General features: G+C 55.1%; 1 protein-coding gene across 2 annotated transcripts in view; it reads right to left on the reverse strand.

Moving 5' to 3' along the window:
• Window positions 1-20,198, reverse strand: part of TUB (TUB bipartite transcription factor) — a 79,054-nt gene that overhangs the window by 15,928 nt on the left and 42,928 nt on the right. The gene's annotated exons all lie outside the window — the stretch shown is intronic.

Genomic DNA, 20,198 nt, shown 5'->3' on the forward strand with positions numbered 1-20,198 from the left:
GCCAGTGACGTGGAGCCCTCAGCCCACCCTGGGCCAGCCTGGGCCTGGCCTGTCCGCACTGTGCCACTGGACTGCTGCAGCTACCGCCTGTGGCACCTCCTTGAACCTCACCCTGTCATGCTATTTACCCCCAGAATAGCCTCAGGAGGCCAATATTTTCTTCCCACTTCCCAGAGAATAAAGTCCCTGAACGCTCAGATGGTGAAGGCCTGGAAGCCAAGCAACAGATTGGGCCAGCATCTCCTCGTTCTCCAGATCTCTCTGGGCTCTGCAGTGAACCTGTGTGCCCAGGAGGTGGCCGTGCAGAGGAGGGTGGAGGGGCTGAGCAGGGCAGGTGGGTGCAGGGGGTCGGGGGACTGGCTGAGCTGGGCAGCAGGTGCAGGGGTTAGTCAGGGACCAGTGCAGACGGAGCAGGGCGGCCCGGGCCTCACAATGTTCAAAGCGGAGCTGTCCTCATCTGCACCGGGAACCCAGCAGCACTGGCCCATGGCACGAGCGTGGATTCTCCTGCACTGAACTGGTTGGACAGAGCAAGTGTGGAACAGGCTGGATGGGCTGGGAGGGTCCCAGCCTGCTGCCCTGGGGGCCAGGCCAGACCCCAGCCTGGAATCTCAGCTTTCCAGCCTGGCTATCTTTCCTGTCAACTGTGAGGTACAGCGACTGAGACAGGCGGAGCTCACAGAGGGACCACCAGCTACCCAACATCATCACTCCGGCCGACCCCCACAGCCACCCAAGCCGGTGGGTGCTGTTGTCATGCTTGTCTTATGGGAAACCAAAGCACAGGGAGCTCTGGAAGCTTGCCCACAGTCACACAGCGGGTTGGTAGGGTTGGTGATCTAGCTGGCATCCACACCTCTCAGACTTACCTCCTTCCTGCCATTCTCTCCCCCGCACCTCCCCCCCCCCCCAACCCTAGCCACATCTGCATCCTCCATCAGCCTCCAGCGATTGTGCCTGCCTGGGAGGCCGTGACTGGGCACAGCTCACCTCCCCAGAGGCCCTGGCTCTCCAGGGCAGAACCCTGTCTGTAAGCTACAGGCCAGACGCTCTGGCAGGGACACAGCCCCGCCCAGCACCCCAGCCCCTGCCTTCAGGGTTAGTCAGCAGCTGCCGCTTCAGAGACAACCAGGGCCTGGGAGGACCTCCCCTGCAAGAACCCGAGGCTGTTTGCCTCCTTTAGTCCCAAATTATCTGACACCTTACAGCAATCAGAATTAAGTCGAAGGTCTCGGGAGCCTGCCTTAATTGAATCTATTAAACAGACACTTCAGGCTCTGTCCTCAGGGAATGGAATCTGGAGGCAGAGTGAGGTGCGGGAACAAGGCAGCTCTGTTCATGTCATGCCTGCAGAGGTCTTGTGTGTGTGCTCCATGGGGCACAGGGGAGCTGGTACACATGTGCACATGCATGTGCAAGGAGAGGAAGTGTGTGCTTGTAACGGGTGCCTGGGTACTCAGCTACAGCTCAAAGCCTGCAACACATTTCCCTGTCTGAATGATACCGCTGACATTTTCAGTGGAGGTCCTTGGCTCCCATCACCCAAAGGCACTCCTCCAAGCCCTGTGCAGAATATCACAGGCTGAAAACCGGATGTTCCCAACTGTGCTCCCCAGCAAGGTGGAGGGGCGGGCCTCGGCCTCCCCAGGTAATTGAGCCCCAGGAGCAAGGCTGTCTCCAGCAAAGCACTGACTCGCCACAGCTCCCCTCACCACCTGTCCAAATCCTGCAAAGCTGCTGCACCTGCTATGAATTTAAATTCTCCTCAGTGCATTTCAGGCACTTTGCAACATAGTGAGGATTTGAGGAGGAGGAAAGGAATGTATGGGGATTAATACACGGTGCCCCTCCCTGGGAGGGTATCACAGCCATTACCCCAGCTTGAGGGCCCCTGTGCCAGCCCCTTAGGGTTTCTTTGGGGGCAGGGGTCTCATGCTCTCTAGGCTTTGTGGACTCATCTGGTTGACTGGGGGCCAGCTCTAGTCAATTTTGGCAGCAAAGGGATCTGGTGGTTTGGCACCATGACCCTGAAGTCCGAGGCAGGTGATTTAAACCTAACAGCAACTTGGCCCTGCTGAGCCCAAAGGTTAGACTCTGACAGGCACTGGGGCAGCCCGTGTTCTGCCTGGCAGGGGGACAGAAGGAAGTCATGGATGTACCCAGCATCAAAGTGGGGGTGGCACAACACAGAGGCACAAAATGCGAGGGGCAGAGGATGCAGTGGCAAGGGACAGTCACTGGAAAGGCAACCAGGAAGGTCAGGCCAGGACAAACCTTTCCCGAACAAGAGAAAAAGGTGGCAGCTGAGCCGGGCCTTGAAAAAGGAAGGATTCTGGCAGACTGATAAGAGAGGAAGCAGGAACCATTCACTGGCTTTCTGCGGTTCGCCAGGTGCTGAGCTCCTGTCATGGAGATGACAGCAGGTGAGCAAGGAGCTTGAAAATCAAGGTGCACACAGAGCAGCGTGGCCGCATGTACTGGCGCGGCAGGGGATAAGCCCGGAGAAGTACGGACATAACCGGGGCACTTGGGAAAGCTGATGGAAATGCACATGATGAAAATAACCTCTGCATGTATTTTTTTTTTTTAATTTTGCACCAAAAATAAACTGTCATCCTGAATACCAGTAATAGAATTTGGATTTTATCCGATAGCCAATGGGGAACCACCGCAGGGCTTCAAGTCAAGAACAGCCCACCTGGATGTAACGGTTAGGGAGAGAGAATTGGGAAGCAAACAGAGTCTTTTGGGAGGAAGGCAGGGCGATTGGTAGTGACAACGCCTAGGTCCCTGAGGACTCCAGGTCCCAACGCAGCCCCAGTGCCCTGTCAAAGCTGTGAAACCGTGCCGCAAGATGGGAGCTGAGGAGCGAGGGGCCAGGCGGCACCTGCTGCCATTCCTGCTCAAGTAACTGCAGAAGCCACACAGACCACCGCGCCATTATCCACGGTGCGAGCAGCAGACTTGCACACATCTTAAAAGCAACGGTACAATAAAAAAATAGTATTTTGTTTCAAATCACCACTGAATAGCAAATCATCTCAATACACGCAGTAGCACAGTCCACAGGACGCAGACCGTTTCTGTACAAAGTCAGAGTCGGGGACACGGGCACCCAGCAGAGGTGCCCAAGGAGCACGTGGGCCACCCTCTCTGCAGGGCTCACACGCTCTACTGCACACAGGTGCCTCCGAGGAGGCAGGGGACGGGACGGAAGCCAGCTGGCCTGGGCTGCAGCGGAAGCGCCCAGCACAGAGGCTAAGCAAGGGGCGTCCCAAGTGTAGCGGGAGCTGCCTCTTGGCTAAGCCTGGTGAAAGCCTGGGTCTGTGCCAGGGCCAGCACACAGGAGTCACGCGAGGCTGGGGACAAGCACAGGGACTCTAGGGAGAGCCTGAGAGTCCACTTGTCCTAATCAGTAGGTTGGGGGAAGGTGCTGCTGCCGGTACCTCAGTGGAGCCTGATGGAGGTGGCCCCCTGGAGAGCCTGCTAAGAACAGCCAAAGTGGATGGGTGGCAGCTCTCCGATGGCAGAGAGGATGCTGCCAGGAGTGGCCTGGGCTTCCCGCTTCTGGAAGCAGCGTGTTTGCTGCAGACCCACATAGGTCTGCATTTGAGAACCAGACGTGACCGTCACAGATCCCACCAACAGAGGTCAAGTTTCCTGGGGGCCTGAGAAAGGAGTCCCAGGAGGAGCTTAGCGACAAGCAGCTCCAACATCAAGGGTCCCCAGTGAAAAAAGCTACAGAAGCACCCCACGGGGAGAGGGGGCCACAGAAAAGCCCAGCAGCTCACAGTGGTCAGCCAGGGGGCTTGTCTCCCCTCCTCCTGGGTAAGGGGCAGACCTGGCACCTGTAAGCTGGGTCCTCTCCCGCCGGGGATGGGCCTGCTGTGCCAGGTGGGCTGGGGGACCTGTGAGGTTTAACACACGGGATGCCAACGCCATCTTTGGATACTTGAAAAAAGCCTGAGAGGCCATGGGGCTTACTGTAAACTTCATCTCACTTCGGGGAGTGGGTGGGGGAGTGGGAGGGAGAGTGGGAGGGAGAGGACATCCAGTCCCCAAGAAGAAATTTTTTACAGACCGCAGAAGACGAAAATAAGGTTTGCCTGCTCATGACGTCCCCGGAGTCACCGCCATCATGTGAGTGCTCCTTCACTCTGTCCTCAGGACAGCACTGTGAGGCAGGCACTGCTGTCACCCCATTTTCCAGATGAAGACGCGAGAGGCTCTAAGTCACGCGGAGAGCAAGTGAGACAGTTCACTGTCCAATTCGGGCAGCCAGGAGCTCTGAAGCCCGTGCCATCGCCGCCACCCGGCAGAGAAACCCACACCCAGCAGAGAGGTCAAACATCCATGCTCAGAGATATTCATTCGGGTTTCATTTCTTTCTCTCAAAATCTTTACTTCTTTCAGAGAATTGGGCTCCAGGTGCTCGAGGCATCTCCTGCCCCTCCTAGGAAGCGAGAGCACGGGTCGCTGGGGATGAAGCCCAGACAACACCCAGCAGTGGCAGCACAGGCAGGGCCTTCATCGCTGGACCAAACGCCCACCGCCAGGAAACTGCCGGGGCGGAGCGGGGATGTGTCTATCATTTGGGATTTGGTCAAGTCAAAAGCACTATGTTCAAAGGCGGGGTTTTAAAGAGCAAATAACAGGCTGATGAGATGGGATGGGATACTATAAGGAACCCTCCTATCCTCTAACAGAGCTCAGCAGCCAGCACCTGCCAGAGTTCCTCAGGGTTTCAGTCAACCTGGCAACCTCAGCTAAGCTCAGGTCAGGGCCACATCTTTCACTCCAGGTAGCTCCCTTCTCCTCTTCACCTTTTGACTCCCCGAGACCTTCCAGTGGCCCTGGGACTTCACAAATGAGCCTGTCCCCTCCCCTTGCTTGGGGGAGCCTGGTGTACCGTGATTACAGGAACTAAATCACAGTTTGAAAGTCAGGTGGGCTGAAATAGTCTGAGCCACCTGCTACAAGGAACCTGATGCCACAGGACGCCCAGTGGCCATTTTCTTCCATGACAGGCACAAGGAATGTGGGAAAGCCAGAGGCTGACGTTCCTGTATCTTGGAAGGGAGCAGGCGACTGGATGCTGCAAGCAGGAAGGATGCTGCTGATCCCTGCTCCCTGCCCAGTGCACCCTGCTCCACCGTAATTTGCCAGGTGTGCTCCCTGATGAGCAAACCCCCACGTACCCCAATTGCGGGTAGCTATGGCTCCTCCCCATCTCCTGCCTGCACCCTCCCTCCCCCAAATGGTCAGGAGGCCCAGCTCCCCGGAGCAGGAGGCCAGGGTATAAATAGAAAGAGGACTCTGGAGCAGGGCTCTCTGGTCCTGCGTGGGCTGTCATGCAGGCATTATTGGATTTGCAGATAAGCAACAAGGAGCTCTCATATGCTGCTAATGCAGTTTATCTAGCAGAGCCCCCGCGCCTCAGCCAGCCAGCCAGCCAGCCGTTTCCTTCCTCTCCTCCAGCAAAGGCCACTTGATTTTGTGACCTTTCAGAGAAGCCTGTGAGTTTGCTTTGGATGTGTTTTACCCTCTCAGGTAAGAAAACCACCGTTATTTAAAAATGTGAAATGCATATGGCAATCAGTCCCCAGATGCTACTTAAACTATCTGCAAAGTTCATCTGTGTAACACATCACCTTCCCACTCTGCCCCTGGCCCCTTTCCTGTGCTGCTGCCAATTTGTAAATACCAGGCTCAGCTCCCCCAGGGCACCCGCTGAAGAGGCAGAGCCCCTTGGGAAGTCCGAGGGGACTGAAGCCAAATGGAGTCACCTCTCTGACTCAGCAGTCCCGACCCTCCCCTACCAGGCAACCCAACCAGTCCTCTGGGACCACTCAGCACAGCCTTTTCCAAGCCAAGGGACAGACAGGAAGAGCCTAAGGCCCATAAACAGCTCTACTGCTTTCTGTCAGCTGGAAGATGATACAGAAACTGTGCTCCACTTCCCCTCCAGATCCCTGCTAATGCCCTGGGAAAGTGGTAGAGGATGGCCCAAAGCCTGGAGACCCTGCAAACACCCCGCTACCCGCCGTGGGAGACCCAGAAGAAGCTTCTGGCTCCTGGCTTTGGATTGGTCATTTGGGGAGTGAACTGGTAGGTGGAAGAGCTCTCTTTATCCGTCTCTCCTTCTGTCAATTTGCCTAATAAATAAGTATTTTAAAAAGACATCTGGGGCCCGGCACTGTGGCCTAGCGGCTAAAGTCCTTGCCTTGAACACACCGGATCCCATATGGACAGTAGTTCTAATCCCAGCAGTTCCACTTCCCTTCCAGCTCCCTGCTTGTGGCCTGGGAAAGCAGTCAAGGATGGCCCATGCTTTGGGACCCTGCATCTGTGTGGGAGACCCAGAAAGAAGCTCCTGGCTCTGGACCGGCACAGCACCGGCCGTTGTGCTCACTTAGGGAGTGAATCATTGGATGGAAGATCTTCCTCTCTATTTCTCCTCCTCTCTGTATATCTGACTTTGTAATAAAAATAAATAAATCTTAAAAAAAAAAAGACATTTGGAGTCCTCCATCCATTCTAGCTCCACCAGATTATGGGGAAACCTGGCCTGTGTGTGAGAGGAGCCCAAGGAAAGAGCCTCTGCTGAAGCTGAATTCTGGAAGCAGCCCAGTGGTTCATACCACAAAGTCCTGCCCAGATCTGATACCTTTACAGGGGTCCAGCCTCACCACCCCCAGGGGAACCCCTCTCCTCAGCACCACACTTCATGGCCTTCCCCTGACACCAGGGAAGCTCCCCAGGATAAGCACCTTCCCCCACACAGGGTGACCTCCCCAGTTTGAAGGCACTGGGCGCTGAGGCCTTGGGAGGAATCTGATCTACTTCATACTCAATCATTTGTTCTGGGGAACAGAGTGGAGGGGGAGGAGCCGGTGGGAAGAACTGGACCCTGGTCCCCGGTGAGCCAGACTCTGTGATTAGCTCTGGCTCTTTCCCGGGGCACCTGTCTGGCCTGCGGCGGTACTGAGCGGTGGCACCTTGCTCTCTCCCGACTGGGTGACTGGGCACTCTTTCCCGTGCATTCTGGAGTGTCCATCCGTTCCGACAGATGCTGCACCTTATCAAACCTTGCCATCCTTCCTACCACTGAAAGGAAAAAAAGTTCTAAGATCAACAGAGGCCCTGGCTAGGGAAGACAGACTAGTCCTGGCTCTGGTCCCAGTGTGAATCGTGACCTTGAGCGTGCCCCTCCCCAGGGCTCCTTCCCCAGCAGTGCTCAGCTCTGCCACCAGGACAGAATTCCTGCTGCCTATAGTACTGAATGCAGGCCAGCCTACAGGCTGGCCAGGGACCACCCGCTGGGGTTTGCCTCAGCTTCCTTATCTGTGAAATGAAGACAGAGGAGGAGAGATGCAGAGAAGGCACACAGACCTGAGCTGTGGGTTAGCACCCCTGAGGGCCAGGCGGAAGTGCCGTCGACACTCAGCAGCCAGGGCTCTGGCTCAGCAGCCAACAAGGTGCCCACGCTCGGTGCCATTATTTTATTGACTGCTCTGGGTAGCCCCAAGGAGGAGCTATTACACACAGGGATGTAGGAGCCGCAGGTAGTTTCAGCACAAGGATGTGCTTTGCCTCTGCCCATCACAGCTGAGGGCAGGAACAGGTGGCTCCAGCTATGGCCCTCCTGCCTGGGCTGTTGCAGGGCCAGGGGAGGAGGCATCTGCTTCTCCCTCGGCATCTCCAAGCTGTGGTGCCAGGAAAAAGCATTGTGCACCCACTGCTGGACTTGCTCGGGAATGGTACTCCCAGGCCCGGGGGAGCAGAACCCCCCTCTGCCCTGCCCATCTCCATGCTAGCTCTGGTCTCCTGCTCTCCCAAGCCCAGCTGCTCTGTGGTAGCTCTGCAGTCCCCACCTCCATGTGCACTACCACAGTCTGCCCTGCCCCTTACAGAGGGGACAGGACTCGGCTGAATCAACTAAGGCTCTAGATTCTGACCTTGGATGGGCCCACACAGGTGGAGCTTTCTCAAGTCCTCACACTCGAGACTTCTGGTGCGTGCCCTCAGAATGGAAGTTGGGGCCTTCTGTTCCCCAGCAGGTGCTGGGAGCTCAGAGGTGCCCCGTGTTTCTCTGGACAGGGTCACCCCTGCTATACCCCAGCTGTGCCTCAAGTTCCTTTAGCTGCATCTCAGCCTGAGTCCTGTGAGCTATTGGAACCAACTTCCTTGGCTCAAACCAACCTGCTTTTTAACTACATCCCACCCTGGCTCTGACTAGACCAGACCCCAATTCCTGGTTCTAACTAGACCAGATCCCAAGTCCTCCCTGGGCAAATGACCTTTGCATGTGACCACACATTCACCCATGCCACCAGACAGGAAGATGCTGGTGTGCCCTGAGTGCTGGAAAGGCTGAGTTCTAGTCCTTGACCTCACATGGGACCACAGACAAGCCCCTCCCCTTTCCGCCTGGCTCCCGAGTATTCATCTACAGGATGACTACACCAGCTGGGGTCACGTCTGCGCCTACCCCACCCCAACTCACTCGCATTCCATTATGAAGAGCCCTGCCTGATCATTTATATTGAAAGCACACGCATTTCTCACCTCCTACTCCAACTGCCTTGGCAGAAGCAGCAGAGTGGAGAGCTCCGAGCCTAAGCTCCCGGCCCTGACAGTAAAGCAGGATGAGCAGAGACCCACCCCTCGCCCGGAAGACAAGTGGGAAGTGCAGGAACGCAACCGGCAACTGTGATTCCCGCCTTCCTCCTGAGAAAGAGCAGGGGTGGGAAGTGCTGAAGACTTATGCAACAGGAAACGGAAGAGGGGTCCTAGAGCAACTCCAAATGGCCATTAAATAGGTGGACAGCCTGCCACCTCCCCTCCGCCAACAGTCACTCCACCCAGGGGCCCACTGCCATCACGCCTTCCTTGGCACAACCGCCTTCCCACCAGCCCCAGCACCTCTGCTGTACTGCCCCCATCCCAGCCAGCCCCAGGCGCTGCAGTGTGGGCTCTGGAGCCCCTTCTGCCCTTTGCTCTGGGTGTGCCTGGATGTGGCCTGTGGGCTTGGCAGTGGATCCCCGTGAACCACCCGGAACAGGCTGTAAGAGCTGGCTGTGGTTACATAACGAACTGCACCCTCTCCTGTGGCCCCCCGCAGTCTGTTCTCACGTGGCCCCAAGGAGTGATCTTTTCAGAATGCAAATCCATCCTTGTTCCTGCTGCTTAAAACTGTTCTCCCGACTTCCTAACGTCACACAAAGTGCCTGGAAAGGCTGCAGTGGTTAGCTTGCAGGGCAGCCAGCTGCCAGAGCTTTCACCTTGCCACTGCCCTCTCCTGGGTATAACCCAGCCCTACCCGAGGTCCAGGCGCTGAAGCTGAGCCTGTAGTTGAGCTCAGTGAGGGTGTACTTCTGTAAGAGCCCTGCAGGGGGCATGGGGAACAGCCACCTCTGCTCCATCTGGCAGTGGACTCCTGGCTTCGCACCACCGCACATGATACACAGGATCCTTGACTCGAGACTGGGTTACACCCGGGCAAGCCCATCCTCAGCTGAAAATGGTTACCAAGTGGACAGAGCGTAATGTGGAGAGCAGAAGCTGATCCTAGTTGTCGTCGACCCTTGTGATGGAAGGGCTGTGGGGAGAACTGCTACCGCCCAGCCCAGGGAGAGGTGGTCTCTACCCATCGCTCATCTGGGCAAGACCTTAACTCAAAAAGCAGCCAAAATCTGCTTCTCATCAAGTACGTTCACATTGTCATAAAGTCGGGAAAAAAAATGGCAAGGTTCAGCTGTCTGTACTTCACTGGGACCAAGCACCACCTGATGGGACTCCAATGAGAAAACTAGGAGAATAAAAAGATACGAGGTAAAAAGAAACTCTGCTAAAGGTTTTTCTGCAAGATAACCATCCACAAAATGAAAAGGTACCTCATTTATAAGCTCACATGAGATGTCTCGGTATTAATGAGACTAATTTGTGGTCCATGCAAAGAAAAAATTCTAGTGTAGCAAATTTACAACAACTCCGATTTCTAATATATTTCTACATAAGACAATAGTTATAAAGATAGTAATTCTTCCTCAGTTGTTTTTTTCTTTATCTTATTTGAAGGGCAGAGTTATAGGGAGGAAGAGATCTGTGGGTCACCATGGCTTGGTCTGGACCAGACCAAAGCCAGGAGCCTGGAACTCCATCAGGGTCTCTCGGGGGCCCAAGGACTTGGGTCATCTCCCACTGCTCTCCTAGGCACACGAACAGAGAACTGAGTCAGACGTGGAGCAGCTGTGACTCCAACATTCATACATATAGCAGCTTAACCCATTGTGACATGACACTGGCCCCAAATAAGACTTACAGGAAAATTCTAAAGGATTTATAAGCTTGTTGACATAAAGACATTTCTTAAGCTTCCTTTGTGATGACGGAATGAAGGAGGTGAGGCCCCAAGGCGGTTTGTGAACACGATTTCTACGAGAAAAAGCTACCTCGGCTACCTCCACCTGCTGCCTGAGGTCACTGCCTAGCACATGGGCCCAAGGAGGGAGCATGCCTATGCTGGATGCTGCCTAAGTTTGGTCTCACAAAGCAGCTGGGGCAGGGTCTACACTGCACCTCAAGCGGGTGCTTTCAGGAGGAAGTAAGGTACCCAGTAGTGGGTTGGTGTTATTGGGCAGTGGCGGCCCCTGCAGGAAAGCTGGGACCAAGGGCAGAAAGCCTACGGCAAGCCTGAAGCCCTGACCAGGATGGGGCCGTCTGTGCCACAGGGCAAGGCAGCAGCTCCTGGGAGGACACACACCAAATGTGCTCCCAGATCTCCCTTTCTAAACATGAAGCTGGGGAGTGCTCCCAGTCGCAGGCAAAGCCATGGTCTCCCATCAGTCGGCCCCATGTACTGTGGGAGCACAGCTGTACCATCTGAGCCCCCGCCTTGCATCCTAGGCAGGCAGGCAGGCAGATGAGCAGGCAGCGGCTGGGAGGGGGTGGCCAGGAGGCTGGGGCCATTACTTCCTTTTCGGCCCAACTGATGTGCTTCCCTCACCTCCCTCCCCCATATTTAGAAACCCCCAAATCATGGCAGGTGTGTGCCACAGAGTGATAGGCTGCTGCTTGGGACTGCCACATCCGACACTGGAGTGTGGGTTCAACTCTGTGCTGCTTGGTTTCCAATCTGGCTCCCTACAATGTGCCTGGGAGGCAGATGACAGCCCACGCACTTGAGTCCCCACCACCAATGTGGGAGACCCAGAGGGAATCTTAGGTCTTGGAATACAGAGCTAATCCCAGCTAATCAATCCCAGCTGTTAGTCATACATGGAGCAGACAGTGAATGGAAGGTATTTCTGTGTTCCATTTTTTTTTTTTTAATTAGGAAAATAAACTGACGTGGGATGCTCAGGATTTGAAACTTCAGTGCAGGAAGTTTCTGGGCTAGTGCTGCGGTATAGTGGGTTAAGCTACCGCAGGCAACACCACCAATCCAGGAGGACCAGTTCAAATACTAGCTCTTCCACTTCCAACCCAAGCTCCCGGTTCACGTCTCTGGGAAAGCAGAAGATGGCTTAAGTGCTTGGGCCCTTGCATCCACGTGAGAAACCTGGAAGAAGCTCCTGGCTCTGGCCCGGCGCAGCCCCAGCTGTTGCAGCCACCTGGGAAATGAACTAGCAGATGGAAGACCTCTCTGCAAAACTTTCAAATCAACAGCTAAAATTTTAACACAAGAAAATCAACACCCTGGAAACACACTCCCCTTCGGTACTTGCTAATTTAAATCAATTTACTCAGTAGCAAAATAAGAGTGAAACACTGACCAATGTGTATAACAACATGGGAGGAGATGAGGAAAGGCTGCGGAGCCAGAGACGGGCCAACTTCTGCTTTCAGTAGTTGTTGTTATTGTAGTCTGTAAGTTATTGTTTACACAGAGAAAGAGCAATGAGAAGACAGAATGGCTTAGCAAAGCAGAAAACGCTCCAGGCCCCAAGCCAGGGGTCTGAATTCTAGCCATGCTTCCCCCTGCTGAGTGAGCCTGGGCTGGCCTTCCCCCTTTCCGGGCCTTAGTCCAACTGTCAAAGATGAACACAGATGCACTGTGGGGCCCTGCAGCTCAGTCCTGTGCGACCTGACAACTCAGGAATCCTTCCCAGTGTTGGTTTCTACAGCGGGACTGGCCAGGAGCACTGACACTCCAACCTTGCCTGCCCCTCATGGGACGTCGCGGATCACCTCTGACACTCCAGCATTTGTGCTCAGCCCAGTTACTGTTAGCACTCGGAGGTGCAGGAGACATGACACCAGCCTGTGGAGAGTCAGGTCAACAGAGGACACAGATGGATACAGACACAACACACAATAACCCCCGGCAGTGTGAGGTCAGCCCAGCAGGCCAGCCACAGATAAATGGACAGAACCAAAGACGTTTGGCCAGAGCGACACAGGCTTTGCAGCAGATGGCATCTGAAGTTGGGGACCCAGGGACACAGTAAAGGCAGGTGGGTGAGGAAGCCACAGGTGGCTGGAGCATACTGAGTGAGGGGGAGAGATGTCTCAGAGTCGGGGTGAGGCCAGGTGGAGCAACTGAGCTTGACCTGCCTTATGCAGCACAGTCCTACCTCGCAAGAAAACACCTCAGGTGGTGCGGGGTCCTGGTGAGGGAAGTGGGCTCTTCAGCAGCTCAGACACAGGGGGCTGGGGAGCAGGGCACACACTCTGAGGCCAGAGGTCTGCACCCTCAACCCAGAATGGCAACTGCCAAGAACTGGAGCTACTCCTTGGGGACATCAGCATGGTGCAAGCGTTAATAGATGGAGCTCTGTAGAACAGCACCCAGCACAGGAAGAGCCCTCAGGGAGCCCAGTCAGCAGGGAGGTCATCGGATATTATGAGTTCTGGCTGGGATGCTGTCAGGTGCTATGGACTGAATGTTCGTCCCTGCCCCCCCCCCCCTCCAACTCATACGCTACAGTGTTAATTCCCATGGTGATAGTACAGGAAGGGGGACCAGATCATGTCAGTGGAGCCCCCGTGAGACTGACAAAAGGGACCCCACAGAGCTCTCTTGCCCTCTTTCCACCATATGAAGAGTCAAGGAGAAGTGGGTCATCTGCATTCTGGAAGAGGGTCCCAGGCAGATCCTGACAAGCGCCAGCGCATGGAGCTCAGAGCTGCAGCCTCTGGGCCGCAAGAAGCAACTGGGTGCTGTTATGAGCTACCCAGCCCATGGTACCTTGACACGGTGACCTCACCGGACCCAGGCATGGAATGCCACAAGCCAGCTGAGTGGCAGATCACCTGGCTCAAGGCAAGATAAAAGTCAGGGCTCCTGTGGCTGGAGGGCCGCTGCGGCAGGAGGGGTGGCCAGGGCTGGCATCTGTGCAGCCATGAAGGCTGCAGCTCCCAGAGGGAAAGGGGAGCACTGCTCTGCTCCCTGTGACACTGCCAGTGCTGGGACAAAGTAGCAGCTCAGTGAGTATCTGCTGCATCAACATGGAAGATTCTTCTTGCTGTTGTTCACTCCATTTTCTTGCACACAAAGTAACAGCAGCAGCTAGCATCTATTCAGTGCTTCCTGGGAGCTGGCACCTGCTAGCCCGTGCACAGACACACTTCACCCTATAGACAAAGTACTGTATCATTCTCGCTTTACAAATCAGGAAACAGGCCTCCCCAGGTCAAATGACTTGCCAAGTTCACACAGCTAGGGAAGGGCAGAGGCAGGGCCCTGTTCTCTACAAGGTGCACTTGTTGACATGGGTTGTACAGAGAAAAGACCTTGGAGAACAGCTGGCCACCATTTCCACATTACTAGAAGGGACTGACTCCTGGTGGTGAGGGCTGCAGAGGCTGGACCTTATTGGTTAGCACACTTGTGGGACAAGGCCAGATGCTGGAAAAGGGGCGAGTAGAGCTGGTTGCAGAGGGGATCCAGGCCCCTTCCATGTATCTTAGGGCTGTACATGTGCACATATGAAGGGACAGGCATGTTGGGAAGACCCAGGCAGGTCTGGTCACTCCAGGGGTACAGACTAGAAGCTGTTTTCAAGATGTAGGGACTGCACAGCTGGCAGGGGCTGGACGTGTGCCAGTGGTTTCACATCCTTCAAAGTGCACTTAGGGTTCCTGTGAATACCAGCCACTGCCAGCACCTCTCCTGGATGTGGCTTGAGCACGATTCTGCCCCCTATGGGCCACAGCGCAAGCACAGCACCTGACACATGAGGACACTATAGGAAGAATGTGTGGAGTCAGACAGGCTGGGTTTGTTCCCATCTCCAGCCAGTAGGGGACAAACCAGGATACACTACTTATGCAGGGTGGCATGGGGGGCCTAAAGCAGTTTCAGCTTGCGTCTCCACAGTCTGGCTCAGCTCCCCGATTCAGGACCAAAGCCACCATCATTTCTGTAGCACAAATGATGCCTATTAGCCTCTCTAGATCCTTCACAGAGTATCCAGCTGCACCCATGATTACTGCAACAACACTGTGCCCAACCGGCCGGCGCCACCTCCAACCAACACAGCACAACAGGAAACCAGCAGTTCCACATGCACACCGAGGACCCTGAACACTCGAGGGCTATGGGGACAGCCACACGTAGCTGATGTCATGGTAAACGAGTTCAGCATTTTCAGAAGACTAGTAACATATGACAGGAGTTACAAAACTACCCACGCCCTTTAACCTGGTACTGCCACTTGCGAAAGGGTTCCCAGTAACGTACTAAGAAAGCAATTTGTACAGATATTCATAGCTGTGATATTTATAATGACATGAAATTAGAAAGCACCCAGAGGTTTGGCACTCAGGGACTGACTGAACAAAGTGGGTCGAGTGAGCACCTCGGATGCTCCCGCGACAGGAGGTGTGGAAACACACGCATGCGAGCCGGTCACCAATACCCCCGTCCCCAGCTGGCCTCCAGCTCCTGTGGCAGCCTGGGGGTTCACTCTGTTTCCCCTGACTCAGGTAACTGGGTGACCTCCATGCCAGTTAGGAGCATGTTAGAAATGATCCGCTTTCTTCTTCCAAAGAGTATTTTGAATTAGTTGAATCCTTTATTTAAATAAGAGACATGTAAAATGCTAAAAAAAAAAAGGAACTCCCGAGAAGGTGTCTCCTCTTCCTGGGCAGGCTCATCTCCTTGTGACTGCAGGGAAAGCCAGGCAGGGAAAGCCAGCCCACCCACACGACAGGGCAGGAAGGGTGTGGGGGGCCCTGATCCTGTGACACAGCAGTGCCTTGTGCAAGGCATTCTGTCCCTCTCCTGTCCTCCTCCCTCAGGAGCCCACCCTGTGCACCAGTCTTTGTTCCTGAGCCTCAGGAAGATGGGGTCCCTGCTCCAGCAGTGGGGTCCCCGCTCCAGAACATCTCTCCCAAGATCAAAGTGAGAGTGTCTCAAGTTGGCACTGAGGCAAGGGCTGGGCTTCCACATGCCCACAGCAAGATTTGCCCGGAGCCAGCCACCTGGGGTTGGAAGAGGTGGGGAGGGATGACCCACCATGGACCCTCTGGGAGCAGCATCTGCAAATCCGCACTTATAAAAATTTTGCAGCATTCAGGATGTAAACCCCCAGTCCTAGATGTCTAAGACAACCCATGAAGCCATCTTTCTGACTTGGGTTGGCAGGGCTCTGATCACTCAGCCCAAAGGCAGCTTGCAGCCAGCAGGGCAAGCTGCAAGAATCCGGGGAAGCACGGGAACTGGCCTTGGCCTCAGCTGGGCTGGCTCTCTGGCATCCCTCCTTGTTGCCCAACACAAGGTCTCCTGCTGCAGGTACTTCATGGCCCAACACCCGCCATCCCAGGTGGGGCAGTGGGGGCCTGCAGCCCCACTCACGCAGGCCATACTTACGGAGTCATCTCATAAAGCTGCGTCCTCCTCTCAAACAGCGACCCTCCCCAGGCCCAGGACCACACCCCAGCCATGGGCGTGGCCTGGGCAGACTCCGTCTCACCGCCCCCTGTCTCCAGGACTCTGGTCAGCTTCACATTGGTGCTCGAGTCCCCCGGCCTGTTGTCAGGAAACATCGAGAGTCGTCACGGGCACCCATCCAGCCGCCCTGCTGAGCGACGACTGGGGGGGGGGGGCCTTGGATCCTGGGGAAGGAGAGAGCAGAGGGAGTGGGGACAGGGAGGGACCCCTAGGAAGGGGTCGTTTCCCAAGGGCACTGGGGAGGAGGCAACAGCAAGGAGGCCATTGCTGCTAACATCTTTTAAAATCAGTCCCTAGACAGCAAGACAACTGGGGGATCCTGGGGCCCAGTGAGGCCTGATGGGAAGGAGATGGACCCCCTGGGTAGGAACTGGGCAGGGCAACCTTCCTGGTGACAGGAGGGTCTGGTCCATGCTGGGGCACAGGGCAAATCAGTATGACCTCTGCCCTGAGCCAACCACCCTCATCCTTCATTTTTCCACCACAGGGTCATGGAGGCAAATTGTGTGGGCAGTTGCCTGGCCTGGGAGAGAGCAGCCAGCCAGGCAGGGGCTGCTCCCACTCCGAGTCCTCCTCCCAGCCTCCCTGCCTGCAGTCCCTGACAGTGCCCAGTTGCTGGGGGCTAGGGGGCAGGGAAGCTCCGTGGGGCCAAGAGGAAGCTAGAGCACCATTTGTCAAGTCTTTCTACACAAGGGTAGCGCCACCACTGATGCCAGGCCTGGGAATAAATGATGTATTTTGCCTCCTGCCAAGAGACTCTGATCTGTGCTCGTCAGGACAAAGGGCGAGAGAGCCTCTAAGGGCAGGATCCACTTGCTCCTTCACAGCCAATCTCACAGCATGTCAACACCGAGGCAGGAGAAGGGAGCCAGGGTCACACTGATGGCTACAGCTGGTGACCTGCCAGCCAGGAGGAGAGGGGCGACAGGGCCACCCAGCCAGGCAAAGCTGAGACCTCCATAACCAAGGATGTTGAGCCAGGTTTTGTTGCACTGGCTCTCCCAAATGCTTCCTGTGTCCACTGTGCCTGTGCTGCTGGGACTCAGTCCCCAAATGCAGAGGATGGCCCAGGGGGCCCTCTGGCCTCGCGTTCGGCTCTCCTTTTCAAGGGTGGTTCAATCTGAGTCTGATGACTGGGTGGAGCTGTGGCTCCTCTTTCTCAGCCTCTCCCGTCCCTCCCTGGCATGCACCTGCTGAAACTGCTGGGGGTGGCTGGGGCTCCACGTGCCATCTGAAAGCCACTGGTGTGGTCTGATCACACTTTCAGACGCAGCTGAGGCTTGGGAATGGTGGGCGGTTGTTTTGCCAAAGGTCACACAGCAAGCTGACAGCAGAGCCTGGACTGGAGCTAGGACTGAGGCCCTGGGACTCCCAACTACTGCAACCTCTAGCTCCCGGCCCTGGGCAGCAGACCACCCCATCATTGCCCACCTTCACCTGCCTCTCTTCCATGGAAGTACCTGAGCACTGGGCTGCCCCTTCCGCAAAGGAAGCCAAGACAGGCACCCAGGTTGGACACCTGGTTCTGTGTTCTCTCTGCTGTGACTCTCCACCTACCCACATGGGCTCCCCTTTGTTTTATATGTCTGCAAGGGGACCCCTGACTCCCCAGTTCAAAAATGGACCCCTCTCACTCTAGACCTGCTCTGTTTTCAGGCAATATGAATGGTTGCACTCCCTACTCAGCCATCACCCCAGAAACCTAAATGTCACTACCTTCTTACCACACCTCTGCACTTCACCCCAGTCTTCCTCAATCTCCTGCCCCACCCCCAGTGTCCCTGTCTGGTTTCAGCCCTCACCTGTCTGCAGTTGCCCTCTAGTTTATTAATGATTATTGGACCTTGAACATTCAACCTGAACATGTCACTTGCCTGCTTCCACAGCCGACTCCTTCCATCAGATGCCATCTACACCCCACTCCCAGGCTGATGAGGTCCCAGCACCTGCCTGCCTCTTGCCTCCCACCTCCATCTCCCTGCTCAGGAGGCGAGCCCGCCTCACTCTCCTTGGAGATCTTTGCACACAACCACATCTTTCTCATTTCCCTGGGTCTGAGTCTTTCCATGAGCACCCTGTAGGCCCTATTTCATCATCTCCCAGCACGCTGCAGCCTCTGCTGGGCCATGTATGGCAGGCAGGGCATGACTCTGTCCTCCCCTACCTATAAATCCCAGATGCCTGGCACAGAGAATGGGCCGAATGGATGGGACCCCCAGGTGAGTCCCAGTGTCCATAGCCAGGAGGAGGTCACAGCTGACCCAGCAAGCAGCCACAGCTTGTTTGGAAACCTAAGAAGCTGCCCTTGGCACCCCCGCAGATGGCCTAAAACCTTCACCGCACATTCCATATAACCAATTCTCAGCAAAATCATTGTGCTCATTGATTTCTACCTAATAAGTGGCCAACCCTACTGTTACGAAGACAAATGAAGATAGTTCCAACTCAAACATGGCTGAACAGCTAACATGAAAGTGAAACAATGAAGACACAACAATTGGCGACCTCATGATTGCTGGATAGGTTTGGGGTATTTGAACACTGGGAGAAAATTTCTCCTGTGTGGAGTGTTATTCACAATACAGCAATAAATTTGCAAACTTGGTCTGTTTGTGACAAGGCTTTCCAGTGACTCTCCGAAGCCCAGACCTTAAAGGCAGCCTTACTTGTACAGCATTTGCCCACTGGATGATGTCAACATTCCCTCCACGGTTACTTTAGGGACAGGCCCGAGTGCAGAGCTGGGTTGGGAAGCCCAGCAAGGCATCACGGCGTGGAAAGGACAGACAGAACCTGAGGAGTGCCCGTGCAGTAAAATGCAGACCGCCAGCAAGTGCTGAGTGTGTACTGTTGCTTCTCTGCTTATGCAGCTTAATTTTCAGTAATGGCTTTGCCCGACAGCCACCTTCGCCAGTGGCCCTGTGTACAATAGACACAAGGCCCACACACACCAGCTCGGACAGATGCCAGGCCTGCGCATGGCCCGCTGTGACCCAGCCAGCCCAGAAGAAGGCTGTGAGCTGCTGGAGGTGGATCCTGGAGCCAAGAAACCCTGCTCGTGACCTGGCTAACTTGGCATCTTCAACTCTGAGGGGTAATATCATGTCACCGACTTGTGAGGCGTGAAGAATGACACCTACACAACTCTTCTGCTCATACTTGGCATGTTCACGCTCAGTTCACTGTCACTGCTCACCAAAACACACAAGCGCACACACACAGCATGAATGCATTTTGGGTACAGGCGTACACCCCTCGCCCTCCCGAGCTATAGCATACTCAGTAACACGCCACCTGCTACATCACACACAGGTGACCTGAAGGCGGCTGCCTCCCACTGTCACTGCACTCCTCCAGCTCTGCCTCACACAGCCTTCTCCATGGGTCTGAGCCCCACATTCCAAATACATGGGCATGTGTGCCTGAAACCCCGTCCTGTGTTCAATAACTCCTCCCCTTACACACACAACAACCTAGACACACTGCATATACTTCCCCTCTGCATATGTACACACAAATGTACACTTTAAATTTTCAAGGAAAATGGGATTTAAAATGTTTAGAAATCTGGGAGCCCAGAATGGTGGCAAAACAGGCTAATCCTCTGCCTGCATAGTCAGTTCCCCTATGGGCACTGGTTCTAGTCCCAGCTGTTTCACTTCCAGTCTAGTTCCCTGCTTATAGTCTAGGAAAACAGCAGAGGACAGCTCAAGTCCTTTGGCCCCTGCACTCACATGGGAGGCTCAGAGGAAGCTCCTGGCTCTTGGCTTCAGATAAGCTTAGCTGTGGTCATTAAGGCCATTTGGGCAGCGAACCAAGTGTTGGAAAATCTGTCTCTCTGTAAATCTGCCTTTCCAATAAAAATAAACCTTTAAAACACAGTTTAGAAACCCACACAGTTTTTCATATGTTTTCCATGAACGCTTCGAGAACCCCTCCTATAATCCCATTGTCTTCCTACATTTCTGGTTGCACTGTGTCACGGGCACTCTATGCCACCCCCAGCCAGAGCTCACACTTTCAAAGCATCCCTGCTCCTCACCCACTGAATTCTGGCCCTGGATCAAGGCACAGCGAGGGGAGGTGGGGATCCTGAGTGACAGCTTTTGTGCATGCCACAGGCAGGAGTGCAGAGGGCCAGGAAGGCAGAGGCAGAGCTCCTGGTTAAGCAGCTTCCTTCCTTGGACCCATCCCAGCATCCCCCTCTGTCCTCCTTGCCCCTCCAGCCAACACCACCTCCCCCCTCAGACACTCCTGCCATAGGGGAGTCTCCACTGGAGTGTCAGGACCTTGCTCAAGC

The sequence above is a fragment of the Ochotona curzoniae genome, unplaced genomic scaffold (assembly GCF_017591425.1).
Source record: "Ochotona curzoniae isolate NIBS_2020 unplaced genomic scaffold, NIBS_Ocur_1.0 contig_517, whole genome shotgun sequence".
NCBI classification, from domain to species: Eukaryota; Metazoa; Chordata; class Mammalia; order Lagomorpha; family Ochotonidae; genus Ochotona; species Ochotona curzoniae.